The sequence below is a fragment of the Fukomys damarensis genome, unplaced genomic scaffold, assembly GCF_012274545.1.
Source record: "Fukomys damarensis isolate Sample0158 unplaced genomic scaffold, DMR_v1.0_HiC HiC_scaffold_38, whole genome shotgun sequence".
Classification (NCBI taxonomy): domain Eukaryota; kingdom Metazoa; phylum Chordata; class Mammalia; order Rodentia; family Bathyergidae; genus Fukomys; species Fukomys damarensis.
Genome location: NW_022900950.1, coordinates 75,593,030 through 75,602,929, shown reverse-complemented (window position 1 = coordinate 75,602,929; position 9,900 = coordinate 75,593,030).

Sequence of the window (9,900 nt, the reverse complement as noted above, 5' to 3'; positions counted from 1 at the left end):
TCCATTGTTGGTGGGAGTGCAGACTAGTGCGACCACTATGGAAATCAATATGGAGATACCTCAAAGAGCTTGGACTGGAGGTTCCATTTGACCCAGCCATCCCTCTGTTGGGTATCTTTCCTGTAGAACTAAAAGAATCGTATCACAGAGAAGCATGTGCACCCATGTTTATAGCGGCACAGTGTGTAATTGCTAAATCTTGGAAACAACCTATTTGCCCATCTGTTGGAAACTGGATAAAGAAGTTGTGGTTTTTCTATAAAATGGAATATTACTCAGCCATAAAGAACAAGAAAATAGATTCATTCATAGGAAAATGGATACATATTGAAGATGTACTCCTAAGTGAAATAAATAAGTCACACGTGTAAATACCAGGTAGTTTCCCTGGTGTGAATAATCTGCAACAATGCATAAGATTCTAATACGATTACTGACATTTAGAAATGGGAAGAAAGTTGCTAAAGGTGTAGGGAAGATGTGATGGGTAGGGGAAGAACCAAAAGGGAAAAGAAAAAAATGTGAGAGAATGAAAAGATGGAAATAAAGTGTTTGTAGATGGGGAGGGGAGGAGGGGGTGAAGGGAGGGCAGAGGTAAGGGGAAAAAATGAGAATCAAGACTTGCCATGTAGAGGTACATGATCCCAACAATGAATGTAACTGTACTGTATCCCTAAAATGTACCAATAAACTCAATAAAATTAATAAAAAAAATTCAGTGAAGTTGTAAGATAAAATTATGCAAAAATATCAGTTGATACCCATCACATTTATGAACAGTAATCAGATGGAGAGATGAGACTCCATTGACAATAGAAGCAGATCAAAGCAAAAAAATACTAAAAAGTGCTTAATCTCTTTTGGAGGAAAATTATAACTTCTAAAAATACAAATTATAAATATATTTTTAACAGAAAGACTCAATGCTATTATATGTAAACTTATACATGTAACCTGATCCTAATATATAAGTTCTTTATTTTTCTATAGTGAAATAATTTGGCTACACTATTTACTTGAAAAAATAGGCAAGAATAGCTAGGAAATTGAAAAATATGTTCAGTGTGAGTACATGTAAACACATATGCACTAAATAAATAAAAAAATCACAAAGCCTCAATAAATAAAACAGTGTGGTGTTGGTGTAGAATTAGATAAGACTAATACAACAGTATGCAAAATGCAGGAGCGCCCACTGGGATCCCATCATTAAGGGCATGCAGGCCCCAGCCAGAGGCCTGCTGGGACAGCAGCACACTGAAGGATCCAGATGCCATCATTCTGAGCCCAGGAATGCGCACAGTAGTCAGCAGTAGAGAGAAGGCCTCTCAGAGGCTTGTTGAAAACTGAAGCCCACTGGGAGAGCAAAGAGTCAACTCAATAAAGGCACAGCAGACTGCAGCTCTTGGTGAGTTGTTTGGGGTCAATACCTCCTACTGGAACCAGACTTCTTGGTGGGGGCACAGCAGAACTGTGTGGAACCTGTATTAGAACTGTGTGGGGTTCAAACCTGCAAGAGTTCAGGGAGCTCAGTTATAGCCTCATCACCAGAAACCAGGTCGAACTTCAGTGGACTATGGCTGGCTCGCTGAGGTCAGTGGACACAGACCTGTACACTACCCACACTGTCCACCCGGACAAAACAACAGAGGCACACCTCGAAGGGGACAGTTTTTTCTTCTTTTCTCCTTCATTTCTCGCCTTTCTTGATCCTTTTTTTGTCCTTTTTCTTTCTTGATCTTATTTTTATTGGAGCAAAACTACAGTTTCTAGTTTTTCTGTTGCTGTCAATTTGTTGTTCTTGTTTTCGTTCCTTCTCTCTTTTCCTTCTGCCTCATTTTCCCAAAGTTCACATGATCTTCCTGTGTCCTCTAGCCTTACTTCTCTTACTTTCCTTCTCTTTCTATTTCCCTACCCCACCCCAACTCCTAAATCTGCCCAGAGGATAAATTCACTATATCAAAGGGCTTATGTATTGCAAATATATTTCTGGTTGGTTCTAGATTTTTATATACAATCACAAGTCTGGTTCATGTGGTCAAAAGATGGTAAATTAAATAGTTACCAAAGTTTGTCATTTCCTAGGCTGTGTTTGATGTCATTGTTTATGCTGATTGTATTACTTTGGCCATGGAGTCCTCATGTTCTAATCAGCTGTCCTTCCTGGTACACCAAGACTGAGACTGCCTAATGGCCACTATAGACCCAAAACCTAGAGGCCAACTAAACCAGGATGACAATCCAAGAAGTAGCCATTCCAAAAGGCTTCCAATACTACCAATAAAGGTATTCACAATAAGCAATGTGCAATCAGCAACCCAGGAATTAAACCAAAAACAACAACAACAAAATAGAAATGAGAAGACACATAAACAAGACTAAAACCCAGATTTCCAGATCACCAAAGGCAACTCCAAGGGACAACAAGATGGACCAATCTGAACCTCAAGCACCTGAATGGGCAATGAAAGAAGACCTGGATAAATAAATCAATAAATACAAACCCAGAAGTGCATTCAAACCTAATTGTTGCCTGCTATATCCTAGCCTTCCAGCTAAAAGGACAGAAATGGAATAATAACGTCAGGAAAATTGAGAACGAAAAACCCCACCAGTTTTATGCATGTATATATGAGGCATAAAATAACTACCAAGGCAGTGAAAATTTAAGAAACCATGATCCTGGAGAGACAAGAAACAGAGACATAAACCAAATATATTTGTCTCTAACCCCCTAGAGGATGAACAGCAAATGTCAACTGCAAGGTTGAGAAACTAAACAGACCTATCGCCAATTTTGTGGGAAGAAAAATTAGAGTTAAGGGCTCACCAAAGGGGGAAACTCTCTCATGAATACATGTTTATAAATTGGAAGTCCCATAAAGGAATAAACATAAACCAGAAAAAATCACTTTCACAAAGTATGCAGCCAAGTTTTCAATAAATCAATTACATATTTGAATATGATGATATGTTCCTACAATTACTGCCTTGTCAAAAGTAAATTTAGTTCTCTATAAAGAAGAAACATTTATAACATTGATTTTTTCATAATAATACCCAGCATGTAATCCAGAATTGCTAAGTATATTGAGTAAAATACCACTTGAGTAAAGAAAAAAACAATAAAAACAGATATACAGGAATTCTATATATTGTCACTCACTTTCATGTAAATTTTAAAATTACATATCATCATAAGAACCTCAGGAGAGAATTGGAATCTGTGTTTAAAGGATAGGAAGGAAATTTTCAAGCTACAAAATACTCTGCCACTTCAAACCCACTAAGATACCTATAATCAAGAGACAGTAACAAATGATGGAGATGATGTAGAGAAACTGGAATTCTTTTCTATTGCTGATAGAATCCAAAGTGGTACAGCCTATATGGAAACTATCCGGGAGTCCCTCAGAAAGTTGAGCATAGAGCTATTTTATCAAGGAATTTTACTCTTAGGTATATGCTCAAGAAAAACAAAAGTTGTGTGCACCCAGAAACTTGAACATAAATGTTCAAAACAGCATTACTTATAGTAACCAAAAGCAGAAACAGCTTAAATGGAAATTAATTGATAAATAGAACCAAATATAGTTTCAAGAGGCTTAGGACTGAAGGACTTGTGGGGAGGATGGGAAATAATTGCTAATGGGTATGAGGTTTATTTGGGTGGTGAAAATACTTTAATTGTAATGGTTGTACAACTGTGAATATACTAAAAACTAATTAATTTTACACTTCAAGGAGATGCATTGTATGGTATGTAAATCATAACTTAATAAAGGTGTTAAAATATAAGAACAGATGAAGAGCTCAGTAAATGTTTAAATCAAATTAGACATAAAGAGAAGATCAGCAAATTAGAAGATGTATAAAAGAAAATATGTAGACTAAAACATGAAGAAAGGTTTGGAGCTACTGAAAAGAGAATAAAGGATTAGAACAACGTAAAACATGTATAGTTGGAATCACAAAAGAATGGAGATGATGAACCAGAAGAAATATTCAAAATGATGTCACTTGAGAATCTTCCAAAACTGACATTAAATCACAATTATAAAATTGCAACAAATACCAAACATGACTAAAAAATAAAATCCTACAACCAAGCACATCATGATAAAATGGCTATGAAGCAAAAGAGAAAAAAAATCTTAAAAGGGATTCAAAGAGCAATAACATATTAACTTTGAAGAACTAACTGCATATGGAAATATACTACATCAGAGTTAGGGCATTGAGTTAGGGAAGAGAAAAATATTCTTAGTAAATGAGGTGGGAATAATTGGAAAGCCACATGGAGAAAGATCTGAAACTGATCTGATTGTCAAATCACTCACCAAGATAAACCATACAAATAAATACCAACAAAGAGAAGAGGGCCTCAGTGCATCATTTTACAAACTGGGAATGAGAAATCTTCTCAAACAAGACTCAAAATCCAGAAGCAACCAGGAGTAGGTGATAGATTTGATTAACAACATTGCACCTGGTAAACCATCTCTCCCCCAGTCCTGGTGGTGGTTAGTTTCTCTGGCCATGTGTCAACCTTGGTATGACAACTCAGGCCCGGTGATGGGCAAGACATTGGTGGAGAAAAGCCACTCCTGGAAGGTAATAGATACCTGTCACTGCCATCCTATGAATAAGATGTCTCTTGTTCCCTTTGCATGCTCACTTTATAAATATACCTTATCAGCCAGACCATGCATTCTCCACATTTTAGTTTCTTATACAGCAAAGTTTTCTTGTCAAATACTAAGCAAAAGGCTAAACCCTGATAGTTAGTTATTGAATCTTCATGTCTTCAAACTTGGTCTTTTTCTTTTTTAATGCCTTTATTTATTTTTGTGTCCTTTTTGAGATATTGTCATTTTTCTCTCTCACTAATATGATGGAAAGTATTTATCTGTCCTGAAAAGGTGAAAGATATCCTCAATGATGAGACAAAAGCCAACTGGGCTTTGATTACTTTAAAGTCTCACTTTTTCTAATTAATTTATTAAAAGCATAATTTCTAGATCTTATTTGAAAATTTAGGAAAACCCCTATACTGTATCCTAATTATGGAAAGTATATGCGGTTAATTTTAAGAAATGGACAAATGGAAAATTAAATGGCTTCAGAGTATGGTCAGATTATATGTCATATGAAAGGGAAATCTATTAACTTTTGTGCACTTAAATAATAGCTGAATTTTATTGAGTGATGATTGTGAGCCAATTATTGTGTTAAATGTTTGATGTGTAGTTTATTTTGCTTAGCCTTAAAACAAGTCTTCATGGTAGATGCTAATATGTTCCCACTTTACATGGCTTAAAAAGCTGGCAGTTGGTGGAGTGTGGGATCTGACCAGTCATGTGACAGGGAGCTCTTCTTTCAACTCTTTATTACATTGCTTCCTCCTGGAAAGTCCTTGGGAACATCTATCTTTCAAATGATAAGCTTACATTGACCCCATTCTTGAAGTTTTTAATATGCAATATCATGTTCAACATCTGCCAAATAAGCTACATGCAATTCAAGTGACTTTTTTTTAGAATCTATAGTTCTAATCAGTTAATTATTCAATAGTTATTCTACAGACACAGGAGTACTCTTTTTCTGATTCTTGCCTTATCTTATTTTTTTTAACAAAACAAAACTCACGACACTCCTGGCCAAAATGTCTCTGAAGATTCATATGTGTCTTGAATGTCCAGTGCTGGCAAATAACAAGAGACAAAATAATTTAAGCCAAAATAAAATGACGCAGTCCAGATTAAAAATAAGATAATCATCCCCATTGTAATGTCTACTAAAGTTTTTAAATTTGTTTTTACTTTGTGGTGTTGGGAATTGAACCCAGGGCCTTGTACATGCTAAATTCATGAAGTGTATCTCTAGCCCAATATGGAGAGATGTTATCCTATAAAAGGGGTTATTTTCTTTTCTAGATATATAATCTACAGAAAATCTCCCAGGACATGAAACAAAAAATGAACAAAAAAAACAAATGCAGTGTGAGTGGCTAAAGTTTAGCTCTACTCCTAGAAATTGGCATTGATAGATATAGGAATTCTGCATTTATGAATGAAATGATACACAGGTTCTGTGCCAAGTGAGAGACATATCTAGGACAAGTGTTTATAACTAGGAGCTCAGTTCCCTCCCTCTCAAGAAAGGATGAAGGGCCAGGGACTTAGCTCAGTGGCACCACGCCTGCCTCACAAGCACAAAGTCCTGAGTTTCATCCCCAGTACCAAAAAAAAAAAAAAAAAAAAAAAAAAAAAAAAAAAAAAAGAAAGCAAAAAAAAAGGATGGAAAAATTAAGCTCTTTACAACTTACAACAGTGAGAATCTGAAGGATAGTTACTTGATCTCATGAATAAGAACTAAATCAAAGTCCCGTAATTAGTTATTATCCCAGAATATCCTAGCATTACTGAGAGAAATGAGATTTTCAAAGTCAAGGTATGACCTGGTTCTGGAATTAGCCTTAGAATTTCCATTAATGTCAAGAGTTGCCTTTATGCCTGTACTTGTATATAATACAATACAACCAGGCCAAAAAATAAATGTGGTACAAAATGTAGAAAGGAGGATATGAAAGTCTTTGTTTACAGATAATATCTTTGTCTAGACAGTGCTTCTACATGTAAACGGTTTAGCTAATAGAGAAATCATAAGGTTTGTAAATAGAAGATCAGTGTTAACATCCCTACACACCATCGTGTGGAAAACGAGACACAGCAGGAAGAAAGCTCATAAGCTCATTCCTGGTAACAGAGTGGAGTAGCACATGTTTCTGAATAAATCTAACAAGGAAAGAAGGGAATGGAATTAACATAAGAAAATGAAAAAATGGAAACAAAGTCTTTGTAGAGAGGGAGGGATGGAGGGAATGAAGGGAGGGCAGGAGAATGGGGAAAAAAATAAGAACCAAGATAGATTAAGTAAAGGTGCAAATTCCCAATGATGACTGTCATATATTGTATACTTTAAATTTATCAATAAAATTAATTTTCAAAAGAATAAATCTCACAACATTTTGAGGAAACATGAGAATTTTTAAGCATTGTTTCAGGAAACAACAAGTAATTAAGTACAATTACACAGTAGAAAGAAATATCCAATAATTTAAAGGTAATAATTCTCTACGAATTAACATATATCCTTAATGCAAGTTAATCACTAAGCCAACGTGGTTATTTGTAAAATTGGACAATAATGTTTAAAAATACAGAAGAGCAAAGAACGTATGATAATGAGGAAAACAGTGTGAGAGAGTCCTACTGGACATGAAGAGATGGAATACATCAGAGGAGCCTGGGAATAAGTACATGTGTGAAAATTTAATATGGAGATTTCTGAGTAAGGAAGGTGAGGATGGAAAATTTAACAAACAGTGCTGAATAACAAATTATTTGTATGAAATGACATTAGATCTCTTCCTCACACATACAAATGAAAGTGAAAAATTACAATTTTAAAACTGAGAAGAAAATATAGGCAAATAACTTCATGAATCAGAGTAGGAAAACTATTAAACATGTAAAATGTGAAAACATAAGAAAAGACTGATAAATAAAATTTCTTTAAAAGTAAGAACAAGTGAGTCAGGGATTTAGTTCAGTGGTACTGCTCCTGCCTTGCAAGCAAGCATAGGGTCCTGAGTTCAATCCCTGGTACTATGAAAAAAAAAAAAAGTATTGAAACGAAGACACCACATCAACAAAGTTCTAAAAGAATCCATAACCTAGAAGACATTTGCAACATGAATCATGAAAAAAAAATAACTTACAACAAATTAATAAAGTGATAGTTCAATAGAAAATAGACAAAGAAAATTACAGAAAAGAAAGTCTGTATGATAAATAAGCATGCTCAGTGAGGTATACTATTGCATACTTATCAAACTGGCCAAAATACAGAAATCTGAGAATAAGTGTTGACAAAATTGTGGAGAATCAGAAATTTTTTTTCCTAAAGTATTGAAGATCAAACCCAGAGCCCTGCAAAAGCTAGGCAAGCACTGTATCACTGAGCTATATTCTGAGTCCTTTTATTATTATTTTTCAAATGGGATGTTGCTAAGTTGCCAAAACTTGCAATCTTCCTGTCTCAGCTTCCCAAACTGCTGAAATTATAAGTATGTACCACCATGCCTAGTGAGAGTCAGAAAATTTATCCAATTGTGGGAGAAATTCAAGCCTGGCTGGGCTAGGTGCACCATACCCCTGTCTTCTGAGCAAACTCAAAGACCTCTCTGAGGCTGCACTAACTCGCCTAAGTGCATAAAGGCTGGGTCTAACAGGCTGTACCTCCGCCCCTAGTCCGTGACTCCTTCGCCTCACCAAGATATTGCCCAGTTCTCCACTAATGTATGGATCTGCATAACCTATAAGAAAGTGCCATGTAATCAAATGCTCCTCCCATGCTCCTCCCCCATGGCTGTCCACACGTAAGCTATATAAGCCTGTGCATTTCCTAAATAAAGCAGAAGCATTCCAGAAACCTCCATGGAGTCTGCCTGGTGATTCCGTGCCTTACCCTCTCAGTCCAAGCTCCCAAACTGAACTCCACAGACCAAACAGAGGACAACAACACCCAATGGCTGTGAGAATTTCAGTTCTAGGCACTTATTACTATCATAGAAAACAATTTGCAAAATCTTAGGAAAGGTGAAGATAGTCTGTCTGACGTGCTAGTTAATTCCTTTTCTGGCTATTTAGTCTACAGAAAACCTCCCTTACACACATAGAGGACATGTATGATGGTACCTATTTCAACACTATTTCTAAAGCAGAAACTAGAAGAAGCAAACTGTCCCTTCAGAGGGACTTCGGTAAATAAAATGTATTCATACTGCAATCCAGTGAGGAACTAGACCTATTCATATAAACATAAATGAGTATTAAAAATATCATATTACAGAGCAATATATTACCATGCTATGCCATTTACATGAAGTGTAAAACGTGAAAAACAAAAATATGTAAATTCTTTATAAACAGACAATATGCAGAGGGAGGGGTAATTAGCATAAATACATGCCTCAGAATAACAGAAAAATTCACAGTGGTACTTACCTTTAGGATGAGAAGTACATGAGGTCTTCAAATACGGTAATATTTTACTTTAACAAATCTGAGGCCAATCTGGCAAAATACTCAGTGTTCACAAAGCTGGGTTGTTGGTAATATTTTAAAATTAATACTGCATGATACTAATTGTGTACTTGGCCCCATCGGAGTTCACATTCACTTTTTCTTCTAAAAAGAGAGTGTTTTCTCTATGTGAACTGTGGCAATGAATCTCTACTCAAGGGCTGTGGAAAATGTCTGAGGCAGGATACTTTAATCAGCATCTTCTGCTGGGGATCTTTCTTTTCTTTCATATTACAAAGAATGCCAGTACAGTGAATGCAATCATGTAACTTTGTGTTACTAGGGGTGAACCGCAGAACCCGAGAACTGTAGGCTTTTTTAAAACAGCATTTCCATATTGAGCTGAAGAAACCCTCGTTTTTCTGATGAGTGTGACATGGCATCTTCTGATTGGCAAGTGACCCACAAAACGCAGACAGGGAACGGCCGTGGGTCCTGTCACAGTCCAACTTCATAATTAGGTGGAGCTTTGTGCTTTAATTGTACTAGTTGGAAGCTGAGTCCTATATTTCCCAATTGTGCCTACATTTCTGCTTGCCTAGGTTAAAATGAATAAGATGAAGTATGTCTGCAAAGCAACACACATTTGGGAGATCCATTTGGTTGGAATAGCAATAGGATGTTTATCCTGTTATTTAACTGCCATATCCCTCCCAGGAAGACGCTGAGCCTTCATATTATCTGGGCATTTAACAATCAGGGGCTTGTCTTTCCAGCTGGATGCTGCTAAGCTGACCCTGCTCCCTACACG